The 24,198-nt window shown below is 47.5% G+C and overlaps 1 long non-coding RNA gene across 2 annotated transcripts; it reads right to left on the bottom strand.

Moving 5' to 3' along the window:
* Positions 1-10,500: 10,500 nt before the first annotated feature.
* LOC112252158 lies at positions 10,501-23,852 on the bottom strand. 2 transcript variants are annotated; one of them, XR_002953812.2, is made up of 3 exons: positions 11,995-12,864; positions 11,616-11,823; positions 10,501-10,695 (listed from the first exon to the last, which is right to left on the bottom strand). It is a non-coding gene; the product is annotated as an uncharacterized LOC112252158 (long non-coding RNA). The 2 variants fall into 2 exon arrangements; XR_006083581.1 differs by lacking the exon at positions 10,501-10,695 and adding an exon at positions 23,791-23,852 and having other exon boundaries at positions 11,473-11,823; positions 11,995-12,044.
* Between the last annotated feature and the right edge of the window lie 346 nt (positions 23,853-24,198).

The following is a 24,198-nucleotide window of genomic DNA, read 5'->3' as shown; positions in this document are numbered from 1 at the left end:
TGCATGGAGCAGCCAGAGCTGCCAGTGTGCATGGAGCAAATCAATTTACAAAAACGACTGCGTTTTCATCTTTTGAGCTTCTAGTCATGAAATCTATGCAGCCTACTCAAATCACTTTGTATTACTACTGTTTACAGTCCACGGTGGCGGCTCCGGCGCGGGACGTGGACCCCACTCCAACAAAGTCTTAGTCCACCTACATCGTGTCCTTTGATTGGCGACCCTCGCCGCCCCACCTGAGGGGTAGCCTGAGTAACCCTCACCAAGGACCCCACTGGACTGAGGGGGCAGCTCGGGACCTGAGGGGTAGCTCGGGACTGACTGGCGGCTCTGAGCTCTGGCTGCAGACTGGCGGGGGCTGAGCTCGGGACTGAGGGGCTGAGCTCGGCTGACTGAGGGGTAGCTCGGCTGACTGAGGGGAAGCTGGCGGCTGAGGGGAAGCTCAGGCAGGTAGTTGGATCTGGCAGATCCTGGCTGGCTGGCGGTTCCGGCAGATCCTGGCTGACTGGCGGTTCCGGCAGATCCTGGCTGACTGGCGGAATCTGGCTGACTGGCGGATCCTGGCTGACTGGCGGATATGGAAGATCCTGGCTGACTGGCGGATCTGGAAGATCCTGGCTGACTGGCGGCTCTGGCTGCTCTGGCTGCTCCATGCAGACTGGCCGCTCTGGCTGCTCCATGCAGACTGGCCGCTCTGGCTGCTCCATGCAGACTGGCAGCTCTGGCTGCTCCATGCAGACTGGCAGCTCTGGCTGCTCCATGCAGACTGGCAGCTCTGGCTGCTCCCATGCAGACTGGCAGCTCTGGCTGCTCCCATGCAGACTGGCAGCTCTGGCTGCTCCCATGCAGACTGGCAGCTCTGGCTGCTCCCATGCAGACGGGCAGCTCTGGTTGCTCCATGCAGACTGGCAGCTCTGGCTGCTCCATGCAGACTGGCAGCTCTGGCTGCTCCCATGCAGACGGGCAGCTCTGGTTGCTCCATGCAGACTGGCAGCTCTGGCTGCTCCATACAGACTGGCAGCTCTGGCTGCTCCATGCAGACTGGCAGCTCTGGCAGCGCTGAACAGGCGGGAGACTCCGGCAGCGCAGTAGAGGAGGAAGGCTCTGGCAGCGCTAAACAAGCGGGAGACTCTGGCAGCGCAGAACAGGCGGGAGACTCCGGCAGTGCTGTAAAGGAGGAAGGCTCCGGCAGCGCTGGACAGGCAGGAGACTCCGACAGCCATGCAGACTGGCGGCTCTGGCTGCTCCATGCAGACTGGCGGCTCTGGCTGCTCCATGCAGACTGGCGGCTCTGGCTGCTCCATGCAGACTGGCGGCTCTGGCTGCTCCATGCAGACTGGCGGCTCTGGCTGCTCCATGCAGACTGGCAGCCCTGGCTGCTCCATGCAGACTGGCAGCTCTGGCTGCTCCATGCAGACTGGCAGCTCCATGCAGACTGGCAGCTCTGGCTGCTCCATGCAGACTGGCAGCTCTGGCTGCTCCATGCAGACTGGCAGCTCTGGCTGCTCCATGCAGACTGGCAGCTCTGGCTGCTTCATGCAGACTGGCGGCTCTGGCTGCTCCATGCAGACTGGCGGCTCTGGCTGCTCCATGCAGACTGGCGGCTCTGGCTGCTCCATGCAGACTGGCGGCTCTGGCTGCTCCATGCAGACTGGCGGCTCTGGCTGCTCCATGCAGACTGGCGGCTCTGGCTGCTCCATGCAGACTGGCGGCTCTGGCTGCTCCATGCAGACTGGCGGCTCTGGCTGCTCCATGCAGACTGGCGGCTGCTCCATGCAGACTGGCAGCTCCATGCAGACTGGCAGCTCTGGCTGCTCCCATGCAGACTGGCAGCTCTGGCTGCTCCCATGCAGACTGGCAGCTCTGGCTGCTCCATGCAGACGGGCAGCTCTGGCTGCTCCATGCAGACGGGCAGCTCTGGCTGCTCCATGCAGACTGGCAGCTCTGGCTGCTCCATGCAGACTGGCTGCTCCATGCAGACTGGCAGCTCCATGCAGACTGGCAGCTCCATGCAGACTGGCAGCTCTGGCTGCTCCATGCAGACTGGCAGTCGTTTTAAATTAATTTACCAAATGTGACAAACATCCAATCGAAATACTGCATGCAGAGTTTTGCAAGACTATTGCAAGTGCAAAGAAACTCCAAATAACACATGTAGAGCAGAATTGAGCTTCAGAACCAGCTGGTTGAGGGGACTCTTCTCTTGTTTCATCTCTTGACATTGTAGCGCTGTGTGATGGAATGTTTTGGGGTCACTTGTTTTTAGATGGTTGTCAAATTTGATGGCTCTTTTTTCTATTCGAACGAGGGGGTATTGGCCCAATTCTGCTCTACATGTGTTATTTGGAGTTTCTTTGCACTTGCAATAGTCTTGCAAAACTCTGCATGCAGTATTTCGATTGGATGTTTGTCCCATTTGGTAAATTCATTATTAGAGATTGGACCCCATACTTCACTGCCATATAGAGCAATTGGTTCTATAACTGATTGAAAAATTGAGCCAGATTCTAATTGGAATTTCGATTTTGATGTTCCTTTTAATGGCATAGAATGCTCTTCTTTCTTTGTCTCTCAGCTCATTCACAGCCATGTGAAAGCGACCTGTGTTGCTGATATTTAGTCCTAGATATGTGTAGTTTTTGTGTGTTCTAATAGAACTGTGTCCAAATAGAATTTATATTTGTCATCCTTATTTCTGGATCTTTTTTGGAACATCATTATTTGTTTTTTTTAGGATAACGGTCAGAGCCCAAGTCTGACAGAACCTGTGAAGATGATCTAGGTGCTGCTGTAACCCCTCTTTAGTGGGAGACAGCAGCACCAGGTCATCTGCGTACAGCAGACACTTGATTTCAGTGTTGTGTAGGTTGATACCAGGTGCTGCCGATTCTTCTAAAGTTTTTGCCAATTCATTAATGTACAATAATGTTGGACTTATTGGGCAGCCCTGTTTCACTCCCCGTCCCTGAGAGAAGTCTGTTTGCGTGTTGCCAATTTGTTTTTAGTGTACATTTAGTGTAGCATTTCTTAATGTTACTCGGCTCCTTTGGCTTTGATGCCTCGTGATTTGTATTGCTCTGTTCAAGTACACTGTGATTTTGCTGTGGTCTGATAGTGGTGTCAGTGGGCTGACTGTGAACGCTCTGAGAGACTCTGGGTTGAGGTCAGTGATAAGGTAGTCTACAGTACTACTGCCAAGAGATGAGCTATAGGTGTACCTACCATAGGAGTCCCCTCGAAGCCTACCATTGACTATGTACATACCCAGCGTGCGACAGAGCTGCAGGAGATGTGACCCGTTTTTGTTGGTTATGTTGTCATAGTTGTGCCTAGGGGGGCATATGTGGGAAGGAATGCTGTCACCTCCAGGCAGGTGTTTGTCCCCCTGTGTGCTGAGGGTGTCAGGTTCTTGTCCGGTTCTGGCATTTAGGTCGCCACAGACTAGTACATGTCCCTGGGCCTGGAAATGATTGATTTCCCCCTCCAGGATGGAGAAGCTGTCTTCATTAAAATATGGGGATTCTAGTGGGGGGGTATATGGTAGCACACAGGAGGAAATTTTCTCTGTTAGGATAATTTCCTTTTGAATTTCTAGCCAAATGTAGAATGTTCCTGTTTTGATTAATTTAATGGAGTGAGTTAGGTCTGCTCTATACCAAATTAGCATACCCCCTGAGTCCCTTCCCTGTTTCACACCTGGTAGTTTGGTGGATGGGACTACCAGCTCTCTGTAACCTAGAGGGCAACCAGTGGGTCCGTCTCCTCTATACCAGGTTTCTTGCAGGATGACAATGTCTGTATTACCGATTTCTTTGGTGAAATCCGGGTTTCTGCTCTTTAGGCCAAAGGCAGATGACCTCAGGCCTTGGATATTCCAGGATTATATAGTGAAGGCTTTTTGTTCCATAGAGTGTCCAATGTTGTTGGTCGTGGTTTGGCCTCAGGCCAGTAAGTGTGAGCAGAGCCTGCTGAGCATCTGGTACATGCCATTGGCTTGGGCGAGTGTGAGAGTGGGGGTTGGGACTGTTTGCCCGCTCACTACCTGGGCGTATGTGTGGCTTCCATGTTGAGGCCCTCTTTGCGGGGGTGGGGTGCATGGGGTGGGCAGGAGTGGCATAGGTCTGATCTGAGGGGGCCTAAATGGGGTGTGGGCATGGTTGACGTGGGGGGTGTTGATTGGTTGGGGTGGGGGTGTGGATGTGTCTGGGTGTGCTGTGGTCTGGATGTAATTCCTCTTGGCGTGGGTCCTCTATGTGTAGGTCCAGGGGGGGGTCCTGCAGGTCTGGGAGGGTGTCTCGCTGGTCTGGGTGGGGTGTCTATTGATCTGTTGCTCCTGTGTGAAGTGTTGGGGATACATTTGAGAGCGATGTCCTTTAGAGTTCGGGCAAAGGTGGGCACTGCTGCCTTGTAGAGGTGGACCTGGTCATAGAGGCCAGGCCAGGAAAACATTTGGTTTTGAGGCATAGTCACAGGAAATACTTGCGTTTACCCGCTGTATTGTGGCGGAAGGGTGGAAGTCTTTTCGTGGTAGCAGGGTGGAGATAACCACTTGTGCGTTGGGGAAAGTAGAAGAAGCCTTTTCAATCACTCTCTTCAGTGCTGTCGCCACCCTTTCCTGCTGTGCTCTCAGGTCATTTGTGCCTCTGTGTATTATTATGTGGCTGGGTGAGCCTAGTTGGTCCTCAGACAGAAGGTCGAGGGTGCGCTGGGTGTTTGGACACGAGTTTAGACACACTGTGTTTGGGAAAAAGTTTTTTTTCTTCTATATATTTCCCATTTGAGTCCATAAGTAATACAATCTGTGTCTTGTGTTTGTCCTCAGTGGGTGTGGGGGGGTTGTCAGAAGGGCTATCAGGGTGGCCGACAGGGGAGGTGCTCAGAGGGGGTGAGAGCCGCTGGGCTTGGGGTTCTTCATTTGTCTGTTCTGCTGTGATGTCGACTCTATGGTCAGGGTCTGGTGTGGACTGTTCTGCTGTGGTGTCGAGACTTTTGTCGGTTGCTGAGGTGGGCTGTTCTGCTGGCTTCTCTGTGGGGGTGGCCACCTCTCTAGTGGGTTGTTCTCTGTCACACGCCGTCCCCCTCAACCTCTCCTCCGTCCCCCTCATGCTCTCCTCCATCCCCCTCAACCTCTCCTCCACCAGCAGTCTGATCCTCTCCTCTAGTGCTCTGTTCTTCTCCTGATCCTGCTCTTTCTCCTGTTGAAGTTGACTCACCACTGTCCAGAGTGCAGATATGTCTCTCTCCATCTCTAGCATTCCGGGTCTGGTTAAGGGGGTGTTGTTGTGCTGGACTGTTGTCTGGTTCTGTGCTGACTGAAGTGTAATCACCTGCTGTTCCAGCTCCACCTGCCTTACCTCCAGCTGGGTGAATGTATCCTTCATTTCAATGAGGGAGTAGTAATCTGTGCTGGGGGTTGCTCGTCTGTGGGGTTACATAATGAAGAGGTCTGGTCTGACCCGCTCGGAGTGGGGGTATCTTTATCAAGGGAGAGCTTCTCCTGCTGGGCTGATTCTTTAATTTGGTGAAAGTCCAGCTGAAACTGTTTGGGGTTACCCTGTACAAGTACTGTTCTGGACTTATAGAGGTTTATATTAGCTGACTCAGAGTCCTCGTTGTCAAGTATTCTGAGTTTCTCTCTCGATGCATCTCTCTCTCCCAAGATCCATCTCTCTCTCTCTCTCTCTCGATGCAACTCTCTCGCTCTCGTGGGGGGGTGTTGATTGGTTGGGGTGGGGGTGTGGATGTGTCTGGGGGTGCTGTGGTCTGGATGTAAGTCCTCTTGCCGTGGGTCCTCTATGTGTAGGTCCAGGGGGGGTCCTGCAGGTCTTGGAGGGTGTCTCGCTGGTCTGGGTGGGGTCTCTATTGATCTGTTGCTCCTGTGTGAAGTGTTGGGGATACGTTTGAGAGCGATGTCCTTTAGAGTCCGGGCGAAGGTGGGCACTGCTGCCTTGTAGAGGTGGACTTGATCATAGAGGCTGTTCAAGTCCAGGGTGGAGTGGTGGGCCAGGAAAACATTTGGTTTTGAGGCAGAGTCACAGGAAATACTTGCGTTTACTTACTGTATTGTGGCAGTGCGTAAGTCTTTTTCTGGTAGCAGGGTGGAGATAACAACTTGTGCGTTGGGGAAAGTAGAAGAAGCCTTTTCAATCACTCCCTTCAGTGCTGTGGCCACCCTTTCCTGCTGTGGGCCACACCCTCTGGTCATCTCTCTCTCTCTCGATGCATCTCTCTCTCTCTCTCTATGCATCTCTCTCTCTCTCTCTATCAGGGCGGCAGGGTAGCCTAGTGGTTAGAGCGTTGGACTAGTAACCCGAAAGGTTGCAAGTTCGAGTCCCTGAGCTGACAAGGTACAAATCTGTCGTCCCCTGAACAGACAGTTAACCCACTGTTCCTAGGCCGTCATTGAAAATAAGAATTTGTTCTTAACTGACTAGCCTAGTAAAATAAAGGTTAATTTTTTATTTTTTTATCTCTCTCGGTGCATCTCTCTCTCTCTCTCTCGATGTATCTCTCTCTCTCTCGATGCTTCTCAATTCAATTCAAGGGCTTTATTAGCATGGGAAACGTGTTAACATTGCCAAAGCAAGTGAGGTAGATAATATATAAAGTGAATATACAGTGCCTTGCGAAAGTATTCGGCCCCCTTGAACTTTGTGACCTTTTGCCACATTTCAGGCTTCAAACATAAAGATATAAAACTGTATTTTTTTGTGAAGAATCAACAACAAGTGGGACACAATCATGAAGTGGAACGACATTTATTGGATATTTCAAACTTTTTTAACAAATCAAAAACTGAAAAATTGGGCGTGCAAAATTATTCAGCCCCTTTACTTTCAGTGCAGCAAACTCTCTCCAGAAGTTCAGTGAGGATCTCTGAATGATCCAATGTTGACCTAAATGACTAATGGTGATAAATACAATCCACCTGTGTGTAATCAAGTCTCCGTAGAAATGCACCTGCACTGTGATAGTCTCAGAGGTCCGTTAAAAGCGCAGAGAGCATCATGAAGAACAAGGAACACACCAGGCAGGTCCGAGATACTGTTGTGAAGACGTTTAAAGCCGGATTTGGATACAAAAAGATTTCCCAAGCTTTAAACATCCCAAGGAGCACTGTGCAAGCGATAATATTGAAATGGAAGGAGTATCAGACCACTGCAAATCTACCAAGACCTGGCCGTCCCTCTAAACTTTCAGCTCATACAAGGAGAATACTGATCAGAGATGCAGCCAAGAGGCCCATGATCACTCTGGATGAACTGCAGAGATCTACAGCTGAGGTCTGTCACAAGGCAGGAAAAGAAACGACTCCCGAACATGGTCGCCACAGGAGAGGAGGAAGGTAATGTGATGGAGAAGTCCATCGCGGGCAGCATTTAGTAAGCTAACACACCTACTCAGCTACGTTAGCAATGTGGGTCGACACAAGTTAATCTAGCGATTTCAGTTCATACATAGCACACATTCTTACCTCCCTGCAGATACAGTTTGGTATGGTATAAAGAATATACAGATAAGATTTCATGTTTAATTTAAGTGATGTCTATTGTACTTATCAATGTTTTTGAGTACTGTGTTTGCTTGTTTCTGTTCTTCTCTCTCCGTCTCTGTAGCTTCCGAGAATGCTGGAATAAGGACGCAAGCTATGGCAATTGGGCTGGCTTTGTAGTGCCTGTCCCGAATTGAACACCCATGTGAATGGATGTATTGGAAAACACCATGACAGTAGCGGTGGGGTTATGTAAATGTATTCTATTATGGTGCTATATGGAGTTATGAGAAGTCGATTGCAAATGTACAATTAAGATAATCATATAATTAATTATCTGAGTTGAAAATGTATGTTTTGTGTGTAATGGCTTGATGAATTAATGAGTTTGGAAAGTCCCCCTACATAAGGAGCCCCTATCAGTTCAAAATGGGGATTTTTCCATTGATGGGACAGTACTAGTTAGCGGCCCCCATCATTTGAGTATACTTTTGCGGCAGTACTGTTTTTTGGGGAAATCACTATGTAAATAAACATCCTTGCACATAACCAATGGCGGTGCCGCAAAAGCAAAAAATTTTTTGTTTAAGTTTAATATAGGCTTAAGTTTTAGAAAAGGTTTTTCAGTTCAGCCTTCTGGCCTACTCTACGCGATAGTCCCTGCTTAGACATTGCATTCATGTGCCGTGACATCAACTGAGCCGGGGCGGACATTGAACAAGGCTGGACACCATTTAATGCAATGTTCCCATGACATCAGCTAGCAGAGTATAACAAAAGATCTCAATTGCATATGCTTCACGTTTGCTCTCCTCAAAACCTATTGGATGAGAAAGCCAGAGGTCCCGCCCCTCTGACCACCTCCAATGGGATTTGAGGAGAGGGTAAGAGGAGTATGCAATTGAGATCTTTCCCATGTCACTAAAGAATGAGACTCAACACTCTACTAAACTGATTTCTCATACATTGTAACTTCGGATATTAAAAGGGTAAATCTGCAGTTGCTACTTCCATTCTTAGACTTGATATGTATTGATTATTTATAAAAGCCTCTTCAGCTTAGTTCAACTGTCGTACACCATCAGAACCCAAAATATACAATTATTTTTCTAAACAAATTGTGAAAAAAGTAAATGTAAACAAACATGTAGCCTCGAAACATGGTTAAAACTATAATTTTTTAAATCATGGACGGTCAGACAGCTATGCATGCAATGAATATGAATTTGAGTGGTTACATTTCTCCAGCCCTATCCATCAGTGTTTTACTAAAACAGGGGCAAGTGGTACGTTCCCTATTTTCTGTGTTGTGGTTTTGGTTGTTTGTGTATGTTTCAGGATGGATTCCTGAAATTCCCCCAAGCAGCTGATTGGTCGGCCCTATTGCAAATTGGAGCTGACCACGCCCTCTCGTCAGAGGATACAGCTGTATCCCATTACAGACTCCTTCTCCAGCGAGAAAAAGCCAGTGTTCCGTTGTTAGAGAGAGATTATTAGTTTGTCCAATGTTGGTTGTTGCTGAGAGAACTTATTAGTATGTCCTGTGTAGGTCAATAGGATGCAGTTTTTTAAATTATTGACATTGTTTGTGTTCTTCTGTTTCATTTGTTCCCAGGGGGAGGCACCTAGGGATTGCTTAGGCAAGAGGCCTGCGGGCATACATAACCAGTAGTATTTACTGTCTATACACACTAGGTAAGACCTGGGTGGACCACCCCCTGTATTTTGATTAGCACACCAGGTGGTGCTAAGTTAGGTAAGTAGTGGGTAGGCAGGTAAGGTAGGAGAGGGTAGGTTAGGTAAGTAGTGGGTAGGCAGGTAAGGTAGGAGAGGGTAGGTTAGGTAAGTAGTGGGTAGGCAGGTAAGGTAGGAGAGGGTAGGTTGGGTAAGTAGTGGGTAGGCAGGTAAGGTAGGAGGGGGCTTTGACATTTACTTTCTTTGCTTTGGTTCCGTTCAGCCCCTTTTCCCCAAATTTACCGTGTGAAGGAATAAATTCCCAGTAAACGGTAAATTCTCTGCCTTTGTCATCCGTACTCGCACCTACAATCCCATACCTCTTTCACTCCATGGGGAGATGAGTTGGAGCAGGGTGTTGCGTTCCCTTTTCTTAGAGGCATACGTAACAGCAAGGAAAACGCTGTGCTTTGTTATCGTTTCAACTGCGGATTACCCCTTTAAGCCTTTTATAGTATGTCAGACTATGTAGTCTGGGTCAGGTTAGAACAATTATCTATTTGTGGCCACTTCAATCAATCCTCAATTAATTTCCTTAAGGTCCATTCGCATGTAATATTGCAGAGTTTGGTCCTAACAAACCTATTCTGCACCTTCCACTGAACAATTTAAGAGAACCCAGATGCTTGCAGGAGCTAACTTGGCATTGAGGAAAAATATAGTTACAGTTAAGATCATGTTGACTTCAAAGCCAGAACAAGTGCAAAAAAAAGTACAATTCATTTGGGGCTGTTTGGGGCAAAAGTTGGGACGTTCAAAGTTGCTACACTTGATCATGTAAATAAATCCAGCAAGAGTACAGGGGGAAAAAACATGATGCTGTCACAATGAGAGAACATGCTGGTACTATAGGTTGGGGGAGTGAAAAATATGCAGCAGACTACATGCATGAATGGTTGAGTCGACTCCTGATAATGATGAGCTACTTTGGGGATATTAAAGGTAGACTCACTGAAATGAAGTTGCCACGAGCAGCACTGGAGAGAGATGAGCTAGATGCAACACTTCGCTATCACACAGCATCTGCGCATGTGCATGGGTTCGCATAACACAGTTCACAGTGTGGTAGCCAGGGCACCAAACAGCAGAGAAGTTGAGCTTCGCGCTTCAACGCTCTTAGTTGTTGTGGAAATTGACCCACTATGCTGTTTACTTTCTGCATCTACGCCATATCGCTGAGTCTACCTTTAACCAGGTACCCAAAACTGTGATTGACCCCCAAAGTAAATATGCTAGTAACATGGTCATTACAAAACATTTCTTCAAACATTACATAATTTATTAACAATTTAATATTTTACAAGATTTGAACAATAGTGATAGCAACATCGTGCTCTGCTGTTAGACCTACAATAAGTCAGGAAAAAAACAATGTTGTTCAGGGGTATGGCTGATCTGTAGACAGCGTTAGCTCACTGAGAACATTTCCAGGTGTGACTGGACGCTTTGCTGGCACCTCCAGGACTTGGCTGTAAGGGAATGAAAGCATAAGTTAATGTTGGTACATCACTCAGAAGATACAGTAGAAAGTTAATTCTCTAGCTAAATCAAATGCACACCGATATTGTATAATACTGTCCAACATATGTACTATGATCCAAAAATATTGCTTGATTGGCCATTTACAGAATTAGGTGTCTGTGTAGGCAAGTTAAGTTGTATTGTCAAGTGCACAAGTACAGTGAAAGGACTTTCTTACAACAATCCAGTAATCAATATCCGTAATACTATAAAGTAAAATAGAACAAAAACACACAAGATATATGATCACAAGAAAGTAAGTAAGCTATATACAGGGTCAGTGCCAATACCATATTTACAATGTGGAGGGATACTGGAGGGGGAGGGTTATGTATAGGGGTAAGATGACTACGCATCAGGATATATGATAAGAGTAGCAGCAGCGTATATGATGATTGTATGCGAGAGTGTGTGAGCCAATGAAGGGAGTAGTGTGTGTGTGAGAGGTGTGTTTGTGTGAGTGAGTGAGTCATCTGTGTGTGAGTGAGTAGTCTGCGTGTGTGTGTGTGTGTAGTCTGCGTGTGTGTGTGTGAGTAGTCTGTGTGAGTGTATATGTGTGTCTGTGTGTGTGAGAGTGAGGAGTGTGTGTGAGTAGTCTCTGTGTGTGAGTGTATGTGTGTGTGTGTGTGAGTAGTCTGTGTGTGTGTGAGTGAGGAGTGTGTGTGAGTGAGTAGTCTGTGTGTGTGAGTAGTCTGTGTGTGTGTGAGGGAGAGTAGTCTGTGTGAGTAGTCTGTCTGTGTGAGTGAGTAGTCTGTCTGTCTGTCTGTCTGTGTGAGTGAGTAGTGTGTCTGTATGAGACATTTTTCACAAGAGACTAATGCAGTCTAATCTAAGCGGGACTGCAGTAAAGTAGTCATATGCACTCAACTTCCACCCAGTTTGCCAGAGAAGGAATCCCAACAGTTGTTCCACTGTCATAGCCTTTATTATGTACCACCTAGCAAGCAGTCAAGGCCTTTTGACACGACATCACAACCATTGCTGGTGCAGACTCTCTACGCCCATCTCTGCCTTTATAGTAATTGAAGGCAAACTTGTGGCTGGGCCCAACAGGAAGTTTGGGTTTTGGTAGGGTCCTGCAGAAAAGATTGGAACAAAGATTGTGGCATTTACAAAGTGTACAAACACCATCCTTTCCTTCCCTCCCATCCCATCTGAGTGTCATGCAAAACCTGCTGAAAACGTTCTGCCTAAATTGATTCTTAGCTATCATCAAACATTAAAGACATGAATGAGCTGCCACTAACCTCTTTGCAATCTCACCGTAACACAACTGTAGCTTTGCTTGCAGATCATGCTGTGGACATTTGATAAGGTGAATTAAGAGTAATAACTTGCTTTTAAAGAGTCTTTCATTTCCAACATACAATGTCAGCAAACTATAGTAACAAGCCACCTGGCTAGCTAACGTTAGCTGTGTCCTTAGGCAGTTCGACAGGCTGCAAACTCTTCAAATGTGTTGGCAACTTGAAATAAGTGACACTTGCACTAAATACACAATGTGATGAGATCTAGCTGTGGCTTACCCCCGATTAAAAGATTTCTGAGCCTCTGGATAATTTTTGTAGCATTGTTGTCAAAGGTAGAATACTTTATTTTCAAGACAGGCAATGGGCATTACTGACACCTACCGTTCTGGGGTGAAATCAGAATGTGCTGCCATTGTGCATTATTATTATTTACCTAGGCAAATCCGTTAAGAACAAATACTTATTTTCAATGACAGTGGGTTTAACTGCCTTTTTCACGGGCAGAACGACAGATGTGTACCTTGTCAGCTGGGGCTTTCGATCTTCCAACCTTCGGTTACTAGTCCAACGCTCTTACCATTAGGCTACCTGCTCTAACGTTGCCCCTCGGCCCTAGATTTAGCTCGAGGGAACAAGTGAACAACATGGTCATTTGCGGGGTTGATACTACCCACAATTCAATACAAGCTGTAGTCACATGTCAAATTAGTGACGGACATTCCGTCTCTTTTCAGTGAGCCGACTCGTTCGGCTCAGCTCAACAAAAAGAACCGGCTCTTTTGGCTCCCAAACGGCTCTTTAAAAAAAATATGTTTTGTATTTTTTCAAGTCAAACAGTTTGTGATAGTTTGACTATGATTGGTGTTAAAACAATTATAATTAAATTATTAAATTAAATCATACTCTACCTTAACCACAATGTATTTAAAAATGCATCGGTTTGTTATGATAAATAAATATTAAACATTTGAATTTAAAGTATTGTAATGACCTGACTAGATCATAAAGGAACAATTGTCCAGACAGAGGGTTGAGTTTACAAATTGACGGTTTATTAAACCAACTTTACACAGGCTACTGTTTGGTCGTAGTACACGCAAAATAAATGAAAGGTAACCCACAAGCCAATCGTGACCTTCTCTTGTGAAGCCCAGACGTAAGAGAGAGAACAAAGGCTAAATCTGGTCTTAACTTCCAATGCTCCATCCCCCTGCCCAACCCCCCTCCACGCCACTCCGCCAACCTCCAGGATGCCCGGCATCAGAACATTCCAGGCATTCAAGTGATTGGCAGATACCAGGTTGATTGGCATGTCGGACCCCACGAACACTGGGTACTGGTAAGTACAACACAACCACCTACTAGCCTAACACATAACACACAGCTGTCTGTGCGGGTCGCTACACAACCCCCCCACCACAAAGTCCTTCGTCCCCGAGGGGACAAACAAAGTCTCTGAAGCGACCCGGAGGTCTCCTTTGCCTGCGTGGCCGTGATGGTCGCAGAGTGCCCCTCTGGGAACCAGGGGATGAAGGCAGGAATATGGGGGACAAGGAAGCGGGATCGGGTAATACAGTCCGTGGCTCTGGGGAAACCACGCGGTGACACGGGGGGGAGACAGGGGGGGTGGGCTGTCTGGAGCCTTGTCTGCGGCACCTGGGGGTGGGTGCCTGGAGAATGTCATTGCCAGAGAGGGGAATTGTGGGGGTTCCTGGTGTTTGGGGAGAAGAGGCCCCTCTGTATGAGGCTAACCTGTCCCGGTGCAGTGTCACCTTTCTCCCCTTGGGAGGAAGCTGCACCCGGTAAACAACCTCCCCTACCCTCTCCAGGACACTGCAGGGTCCCAACCAGTGACTGTCCAACTTGGGGCATCTGTCCAAGTGCCTTCCCCGGGTGTGCACGTCATAGTTCCTCTTCTGCCTCACACCTGCATTCACCAGCTGCTCTCTGGTGAAGGTGTGGGCTGTCTCCAGGTGGTCCTGAAGTCTCCGGGCATACTCCGGCCCCGGGGGAACATGAGGGCTATCCAGGGGCCGACCAAACGCCATCTCCGCAGGGGTGCGGATCTCTCTCTCCAGCATGAGCAGGCGTGCAGGAGGTGGAGTCTTGGACAGCGGAGCGGCATGCCATGAGGACCATAGGCAGGTGCTTGTCCCAGTCACACTGGTGTTTGGAAGAGACGATGGCCAGCTGCTGTCCAAGCGTTTTGTTGAAACGCTCCACAAGGCTATCACTTTGAGGATGGAGAGGAGTAGTGGGGGTCTTGTGCATACCCAGCCTCTCACACATGGTGGCAAACACACAGGACTCAAAGTTTCTGCCTTGGTCGCTGTGGATGGACTCTGCAGCTCCAAACATGCTGAACATCCCCGCTGTAAGGGCGTCAACAATGGTCTCTGCCTCCTGGTCAGGCAGAGCATAGGCCTCGGGCCATTTTGTGAAATAGTCCATGGCCGTGAGCACCCGGTTTCCACTGTCTGTGGTGGGGAACGGCCCAACTACATCCACTCCCACCCTCTCCATGGGAGCCCCCACTGGGAACTGTTGGAGATGAGCATGAGAGCGGCCTGGGGGGCCCTTTCTCGCTGTGCAGTGGTCACAGCGGTGACAAAAATCCTCCACATCCCTCTTGTGCTGCCCCCAGTAAAAGCCCTGACGGAGGCGGCGGAGTGTTTTTGTGACCCCATAGTGTCCAGTCCCCACCCCCCCATGAGTACTCTGGAGCACAGCCTCCCACAATGCTTTTGGGACCACCACCTACCATCTCTCCTCTCCCATAGCTGACTCCTTCCATGCCTGCTGCAGCACGCCATCAGCCAGCCGCAGTCTCTCAAACTTTGACCACAACCCTTTGGTCGCAAGTGAGAGCGCTGTCACCTCTTCCCATGGTGGCCTCACCTACGCCTCTACCCACTGTAGCACTGGCTGTAGGTCTGTGTCCCGTCCCTGCTGATGCCCCCATTCAGCCACGTCGACAGTCTGCAGCTCACAGCAGACAGGCCGCTCGCCCAACACACTATGGCACAGACCCCCTCTTCTGCACACAGCTCTCTCTCCCGTCCCTCTCTCCGCTCACAGTGGAGGCAGCCGTCTGCAGTACAGGGCCAACGTGACATGGCGGCGGCGTTGGGAGTGGCGTGCCCCTGCCCTGTGCACCACTGCGAAGTCATACGGCTGAAGCTCCTCCAATCAGCCTGCCACCTGCCCCTCTGGCTCTCTGAACGACATGAGCCACTGGAGAGCAGAGTGGTCAGTCCTTACAGTAAAGCGCAGGCCACCCAGGTAGTACTTGAAGTGTTTGACGGAGGCCACAATAGCCAAGAGCTCCCACCAGGTGACACAGTAGTGGCGCTCATGTTTGTCAAATGTTTTGCTGAAGTACGCCACCACTCTCTCCCCCTCTGGCCCCACCTGGGCCAGCACCCCACCCATGCCCACATTGCTCGCGTCTGTGTCCAGGATAAAGGGCAAGGTGAGGTCAGGGGGGGCGATCACGGGGGCCTCGATCAGTGCACGTTTGAGGGTGTTGAACGCCTCCTCACACTCCACGGTCCAAGTGAAAGCCTTGTCCTTCGGCAGCAGGCGGTTCAGGGGAGCAGCGACGCTTGAGAAGCCCCATACAAACCTCCTGTAGTACGAGGCCAGGCCCAGGAAGCTCTTCAGCTGACGCTGGTCGTGGGGGTGGGCCAGTCTCTGACAGCCCCCACCTTGTCCTCCATGGTGCTGGTGCGGCATAGGCAAGATACAGTAGATGGTATTGAGTGCAGTATATACAGTGCCTTGCGAAAGTATTCGGCCCCCTTGAACTTTGCGACCTTTTGCCACATTTCAGGCTTCAAACATAAAGATATAAAACTGTATTTTTTTGTGAACAATCAACAACAAGTGGGACACAATCATGAAGTGGAACGACATTTATTGGATATTTCAAACTTTTTTAACAAATCAAAAACTGAAAAATTGGGCGTGCAAAATTATTCAGCCCCTTTACTTTCAGTGCAGCAAACTCTCTCCAGAAGTTCAGTGAGGATCTCTGAATGATCCAATGTTGACCTAAATGACTAATGATGATAAATACAATCCACCTGTGTGTAATCAAGTCTCCGTATAAATGCACCTGCACTGTGATAGTCTCAGAGGTCCGTTAAAAGCGCAGAGAGCATCATGAAGAACAAGGAACACACCAGGCAGGTCCGAGATACTGTTGTGAAGAAGTTTAAAGCCGGATTTGGATACAAAAAGATTTCCCAAGCTTTAAACATCCCAAGGAGCACTGTGCAAGCGATAATATTGAAATGGAAGGAGTATCAGACCACTGCAAATCTACCAAGACCTGGCCATCCCTCTAAACTTTCAGCTCATACAAGGAGAAGACTGATCAGAGATGCAGCCAAGAGGCCCATGATCACTCTGGATGAACTGCAGAGATCTACAGCTGAGGTGGGAGACTCTGTCCATAGGACAACAATCAGTCGTATATTGCACAAATCTGGCCTTTATGGAAGAGTGGCAAGAAGAAAGCCATTTCTTAAAGATATCCATAAAAAGTGTTGTTTAAAGTTTGCCACAAGCCACCTGGGAGACACACCAAACATGTGGAAGAAGGTGCTCTGGTCAGATGAAACCAAAATTGAACTTTTTGGCAACAATGCAAAACGTTATGTTTGGCGTAAAAGCAACACAGCTCATCACCCTGAACACACCATCCCCACTGTCAAACATGGTGGTGGCAGCATCATGGTTTGGGCCTGCTTTTCTTCAGCAGGGACAGGGAAGATGGTTAAAATTGATGGGAAGATGGATGGAGCCAAATACAGGACCATTCTGGAAGAAAACCTGATGGAGTCTGCAAAAGACCTGAGACTGGGATGGAGATTTGTCTTCCAACAAGACAATGATCCAAAACATAAAGCAACATCTACAATGGAATGGTTCAAAAATAAACATATCCAGGTGTTAGAATGGCCAAGTCAAAGTCCAGACCTGAATCCAATCGAGAATCTGTGGAAAGAACTGAAAACTGCTGTTCACAAATGCTCTCCATCCAACCTCACTGAGCTCGAGCTGTTTTGCAAGGAGGAATGGGAAAAAAATTCAGTCTCTCGATGTGCAAAACTGATAGAGACATACCCCAAGCGACTTACAGCTGTAATCGCAGTAAAAGGTGGCGCTACAAAGTATTAACTTAAGGGGGCTGAATAATTTTGCATGCCCAATTTTTCAGTTTTTGATTTGTTAAAAAAGTTTGAAATATCCAATAAATGTCGTTCCACTTCATGATTGTGTCCCACTTGTTGTTGATTCTTCACAAAAAAATACAGTTTTATATCTTTATGTTTAAAGCCTGAAATGTGGCAAAAGGTCGCAAAGTTCAAGGGGGCCGAATACTTTCGCAAGGCACTGTACATATGAGATGAGTATGTAAACAAAGTGGCATAGTTAAAGTGGCTAGTGATACATGTATTACATAAAGATGCAGTAGATGATATAGAGTACAGTATATACGTATACATATGAGATGAATAATGTAGGGTATGTAAACATTATATTAGGTAGCATTGTTTAAAGTGGCTAGTGATATATTTTACATCATTTCCCATCAATTCCCATTATTAAAGTGGCTGGAGTTGAGTCAGTGTGTTGGCAGCAGCCACTCAATGTTAGTGGTGGCTGTTTAACAGTCTGATGGCCTTGAGATAGAAGCTGTTTTTCAGTCTCTCCGTCCCAGCTTTGATGCACCTGTATTGACCTCGCCTTCTGTATGATAGCGGGGAGAACAGGCAGTGGCTCGGGTGGTTGTTGTCCTTGATGATCTTTATGGCCTTCCTGTGACATCGGGTGGTGTAGGTGTCCTGGAGGGCAGGTAGTTTGCCCCCGGTGATGCGTTGTGCAGACCTCACCACCCTCTGGAGAGCCTTGCGGTTGTGGGCGGAGCAGTTGCCGTACCAGGCGGTGATACAGCCCGACAGGATGCTCTCGATTGTGCATCTGTAGAAGTTTGTGAGTGCTTTTGGTGACAAGCCGAATTTCTTCAGCCTCCTGAGGTTGAAGAGGCGCTGCTGCGCCTTCTTCACGATGCTGTCTGTGTGGGTGGACCAATTCAGTTTGTCTGTGATAGCACATGATCTTGAACTGTCAGTGTCCTCTGTTAGTGGAGAATGCAGTTTTGGCTCTGGCCTCTGGGGAGAGGGGTACCTGCCAGTAGCCACTGTGGAGGTGTAGTGAGGAAAACCAGGAGGACCCCCTAACTAGGTCCAGCGACTCATCGATACGTGGTATGGGGTATGAGTCCTTCCTGGTTACCTCATTCAGCCACCTGTAGTCCACACAGAACCTCAGCTTGCCCCCCTTCTTAGGAACCATGACGACTGGCGCCGCCCAGGAGCTGTCAGAGGGCTCGATGAAGTGTGCCCGCTGCATCTCCAACACAGCCTTGTCTGCCGCCTCCTGGCGTGCCAGCGGGATACGGCGGGATGCATCTTGATGGGTCGAGCATCACCTGTGTCAATCTCATGCTGCACCAGATGAGTCTGATCCACCTCTTCCTCACTCAGCGCAAAGCTGTCTCTGAATTCAAACAGCAACTGCCACAACCGTTCCTGCTGCTCGGTGTCAAGACCAACACAGTTCCTCCCCCATATCTCCCTCACTGCAGACAGTGTCCTCTCCTCTCCCATCTGGGGTAGCTGGACTGGGGGGGCGCAGCCCGGACTCACGGAGAGATGTGTTGTGGATGTAACTGGGGGAATGTAACACACAGCTGATGAGTGAGTCTCTGCTGCTTTAACTGTTGGAGTAAAGGGTTTGTTGGGTTGCATGAATGTGACATTAGGGGGGGCCATGGTGAGTGCCGGCCCTCCCTGGAAGCTCAGTGTGCCCCCATTTAGGTCTAACTGGCAGCCTGTGCTCCTAAGAAAGTCCAACCCCAGTATACAAGGGTCCTGCACAGCCGCCACCCACACAGGATGACGCACAGACCTGCCCCCTACTGTCATGGGTGCCAGCTCACCTGTGACTGTGCGGAGCTGCACAGTTGTGGGCTCACACTGAGTTCAACCTGGCACAATATCTGGCCTCACCAGGGTTACTGTGGACCCAGTGTCCACCAGGGCAGAGCAGGGCACCCACTCCACAGTGACATGACAAAAGTCCCCAACACAGGTCCGGCCCACCACAACAACAGGCTCCATCCGCTTGCCCTCGTCTGCTTCTGGGGGAGGTGGAGCCTTGCTTCGCCATCTGTGCCGGTGGGCTCCTCCTGAACAAGATGGTGTTTGGGATAGAAAGCAAGGGGTCCGCACTACCCGGTCTTTTCGGACCCCGAGCCGTTTCCCTGAGCTCTGGGGTGCATGGGGCAACCTCGGCGCAGATGGCCTGGCTGGCCACACCCCCAGCAGAACCTGGGACCAGGGTGTGTGTTTTGTGCTGCCTGTAGCGACACAGCACGAATGAGTTCTGTCATTTCAGCCACCCATGCAGGCTTTTCCGTCTCCGGGCTGCTCTGCCCCCCAGCTCGCACAGAGGGTCTGTCTCCCTGCACCCCCACCAAAGCCCCAGCTGAAGCCCACACCAGCTCCCTCTCCAAAGCCATCTCCAAGGCTATCTGCAATGACTCAGGATGAGGCAGCTGGGTCTGTATGCGCAGCTCCGTAGGAGAGAGCGTCTGTATGAACTGGTCCCGTACTAGCTCGCTCTGCACTGAGGGGGGCATGTGAGCATATGCCCGCCGAGAGAGGCTCTCAATGTCATTAGCTAGCACCCGTAGAGGCTCTCCAGGCTGCCTGCATCTATTACTCAGTTCAGAGCGCAGCAGCCCGGGCTGTACACACTGTCCATAGCGCCTCCCCAGTGCTCCCACTAAAGCACCATAATCATGTCTGTCCCCGGGGCTAATCAATATCAAACAGGCCAGAGCATCATCCGACCACCCCCTAAAATGAGCTAACAGTTCAAACTGAGCATGAAAAGCTTCCCAATCCGCCTTACCGGAGGACTTCGGTGTCTTAACAGATACGGACGCAGCCGGGAACTGGGAGCTGCCATGTTTGTTTACATCCCGAGCCCCAGATTCCTCGTCCCGCCGCGTCGACGTCACCCCTAGGTCCGCCCAACCGAATCCGCGGGAAACACAGTCGATAAAGGACTCATGCCCACTTCAGCCGCCATCACTCTAACGTCCACCCTCAAGCGGCCTCTGGGCTCCGACGCCCTGGCGGTCTCCTCAGCCAGATCCTCCGACGTCCATGCACACGCACCTCCTTGGCCATAATTGTCCCCTACCTCCACCTTCACTTTCGGATTCCCTCAAAGCATTTTCAACCCCCGTTCTCACCTACGGTAGCTAGCCACAGAAGTTAGCTACCTAGCTGGCTAACTTTTATCAACGTTTTTACTTCTGACACCAATGTAATGACCTGACTAGATCATAAAGGAACAATTGTCCAGACAGAGGGTTGAGTTTACGAATTGACTGTTTATTAAACCAACTTTACACAGGCTACTGTTTGGCCGTAGCCCACGCCAAATAAATGAAAGATAACCCACAATCCAATCATGACCTTCTCTTGTGAAGCCCAGACGTAAGAGAGAGAACAAAGGCTAAACCTGGTCTTAACTTCCAATGCTCCATCCCCCCTGCCCAACCCCCCTCCACGCCACTCCGCCAACCGCCAGGATGCCCGGCATCAGAACATTCCAGGCATTCCCGTGATTGGCAGATAGCAGGTTGATTGGCATGTCAGACCCCGCGAACACTGGGTACTGGTGAGTACAACACAACCACCTACTAGCCTAACACATAACACACAGCTGTCTGTGCGGGTTGCTACAGTATAACTTTTTAATGTATATAAACAATGTGCATATAAATGTAACCATTCAAAATGAATACAATCTGAACAGCATAATAGAATATTGCACCATATCAAAGAAATATAAATAACAATTTGCAAAACTGCAGCATCTCACAAATTGAATAAAATGTAAAAAAGAAGGATGCTATTACACATGTGCATTTAAAGTATAACTTTTGTAATGTATATATAAACAAAGTGCATATAAATGTAACAATTCAAAACGAATACAATCTGAACAACATAATAATAGAATATTGCACCATATTAAAGAAAAATAAATAACAATGTGCAAAACTGGTCCCACTTTTCTCTCTCTTCTTGATTGCCATGTTATAACCAGCAGCACACAGCAATGCTGACCATATTTTGCTTTTATGAGAGATTTGCATTCAGAAATGCAAGCTGCCTCACTTGAGGGGCTGATGCGGTTTCTTCGCTCAGTAATTATTTGTCCAGTTTTCGAGAAGACCCTCTCAGAGGGAACGGATGTGGCCACTATGCAGAGTCTCCCTGTCATGACTTTAGTAAACCACGGGTAGACAGAGGCCTTGTTCTTCCACCAGCTCAGAGGATCTCTTACAATCAGGTTGATTGTTTGGGTAAGACATGGATGATGGATCCATTTTAAAATGTTCATGTCTTTGGTTATGTTAGCTGCATTCTCTGGCCACTCTCAACAGTTCCTCTGCCAAGTTCTCTGAGGTGTGTCTGTCGCTGAACTCAAAGCAGTCCAGAAGACAGCTAGACATCGAAAAATCTTCAATGAAGTGACATGTAACCGACATACAAGAAGTGGTTACCCTTGATGTCCAGCAGTCAGTGGTAAGCCAAACTGCAGTAGCTTTTGGACTCTTTCCCGCACTGAAGCTTGTGTGCTCTCGTATAGTTGTGGAATAAGTGATTTTGAAAGGGTTTTCCTGCTTGGAATTGTGTACATTGGTTTTAGACTATTGCTATAATTTCTAAAACCTCTGTCCTCCACGATCGAAAATGGCTGGAAATCGGTGGCAGTCATTTTAGCCAATGCGATATCAATGTGGCCTTGTTTTGCTACAGACAGACTTTGGTATAAACTGGTCCATAGAAGACTGCGTTACTGTGGGTTACGGAGTAGGCCTACTAGAGTGAGTGGATACATCTCCACATGTGGAGGTGCTGGCTCCACCACTATCACTAGCAGGCCCGCTAGTTTCTCAAAGCTCAACTATAGTTCACAGTTGGGTGCACAGTTCGCATATGCCGGTGTAGGTTTTGGGTAGAACCGGCTTTATATGAGATTTTGTTTTGCCAAATTCTACACTGTGCTCTAACATTGTCTACATTATTAAAATGCATCCAAATGCTACTGTGCTTCCGACTAATTTTCCAGCTGTTGTTTTCACAGCTGTCGTTACTCTCTCTTCTCGGCTGCTAAGTGTGTGAATGTGAGTGAGTTGGCTTTGCCCTCCCACATGCATCTTTAGTTCATTGGTTGACACTGCGTGTCTGACAGGAACAACAGGTGAGTCTGTTAGTCTGAGCACAACAGTCAGGATGAATGTGTGTGCACTTGTGCATTTAGGCCTATATTATTATTATTATTTATTTTTTTTCTTCTTTGAAATAGTTAATTTTATTTATTTAAATCTTTTGATTATTCATATCTTAATTTTTTTATAAATAGATTTGCCTCTTCTGATATGCGAGCCGGCTCCCAACGTTCACCTACAAGAGCCGGCTCTTAGCATATGCCTAAATGGCAGTGGTGGAAAAAGTACCCAATTGTCATACTTGAGTAAAAGTAAAGATACCTTAATAGAAAATGACACAAGTAAAAGTGAAAGTCACCCAGTAAAATACTACTTGAGTAACAGTCTAAAAGTATTTGGTTTTAAATATACTTAAGTATCAAAAGTAAATGTATTTGCTAAATACTTACGTATTAAAAGTATACATCTTTTCAAATTCAGATTCCTTATATTAAACAAACCAGACCCTTTTCTTGTTTTTTACATTTACGGATAGCCAGGGGCATGCTCCAACGAAGCATGTGTTTAGTGAGTCTGCCAGATCAGAGGCAGTAGGCATGACCAGAGATGTTCTCTTGAGTGTGTGAATTAGAAAATATTTCTGTCCTGCTAACCATTCAAAATGTAATGAGTAGTTTTAGGTGTCAGGAACTATGTATGGAGTTAAAAGTTCATAATTATCTTTAGGAATGTAGTGAAGTAAAAGTTGGCAAAAATATAAATAGCAAAGTACAGATACCACAAAAAACAACTTAATTATGGCAAGGAGTCGCCTAAAGGGAACCCCCTCTCCCATTCAGCTTTAAAGATGGCACGGGAAATTCAAAAAATATTCTTTAGAAATATTTAACTTTCACACATTAACAAGTCCAGTACAGCAAATGAAAGATAAGCATCTTGTTAATCTACCCATCGTGTCCGATTTTTAAAAATGTTTTACAGCGAAAACACAACATATATTTATGTTAGATCACCACCAAATTCAAAAACACACACAGACATTTTTCACAGACAAGGATAGAGTCACAAAAGCAGAAATATAGATAAAAATGAATCACTAACCTTTGATTATCTCAATCAGATGACACTCATAGGACATCATGTTATACATGTATTGTGTGTTTTGTTCGATAATGTGCACATATATATATATATATATAAAAAAATCTCAGTTTACATTGCCGCGTTATGTGCAGTAATGTTTTGATTCCAAAACATGCAGAAATACTCACAATAAACATTGATAAAAGATGCAAGTGTTATTCACAGAATTAAAGATAAACGTATCCTCTATGCAACCGCTGTGTCAGATTTCAAAAAAACTTTACTGAAAAATAATAATCTGAGAACAGAGCTCAGAACACAAAGAAATAGCCGCCATTTTGGCGTCACCAGAAGCTACAAAAAAAACACTATAAATATTCACTTACCTTTGAATATCTTCATCAGAAGGCAGTTCCAGGAATCCCAGTTCAACAATAAATGACTGATTTGTTCCATAAAGCCCATCATTTAGCCACTTGTTGATAGCTTGTTCAGCCCAGCATTCATCCTCAAAAAGCACGAGCAATTCCTCCAGACAAAAACTCAAAAAGTTCCGTTACAGGTCGTAGAAACAAGTCAAATGATGTATGCAATCTATATTTAGGATGTTTTAAACATTAATCAGCAATAAGGTTCCAACCGGAGAATTTAATTGTCTGAAGAAATGCATTGGAACGGAAGAACACTCTCTCGTGACCTCGTGCAATGAGACCGAGGCTTTCTGCCAGACCACTCACTCAAAGAGCTATTATGAGCCCCTCCTTTATAGTAGAATCCTACAACCAGAATCTAAA

Source organism: Oncorhynchus tshawytscha, linkage group LG06 (genome assembly GCF_018296145.1).
Source record: "Oncorhynchus tshawytscha isolate Ot180627B linkage group LG06, Otsh_v2.0, whole genome shotgun sequence".
In the NCBI taxonomy this organism is placed as follows: domain Eukaryota; kingdom Metazoa; phylum Chordata; class Actinopteri; order Salmoniformes; family Salmonidae; genus Oncorhynchus; species Oncorhynchus tshawytscha.
The sequence above is the reverse complement of the archived record's forward strand: the minus strand, read 5'-3'. Positions and strand labels throughout refer to the sequence as shown.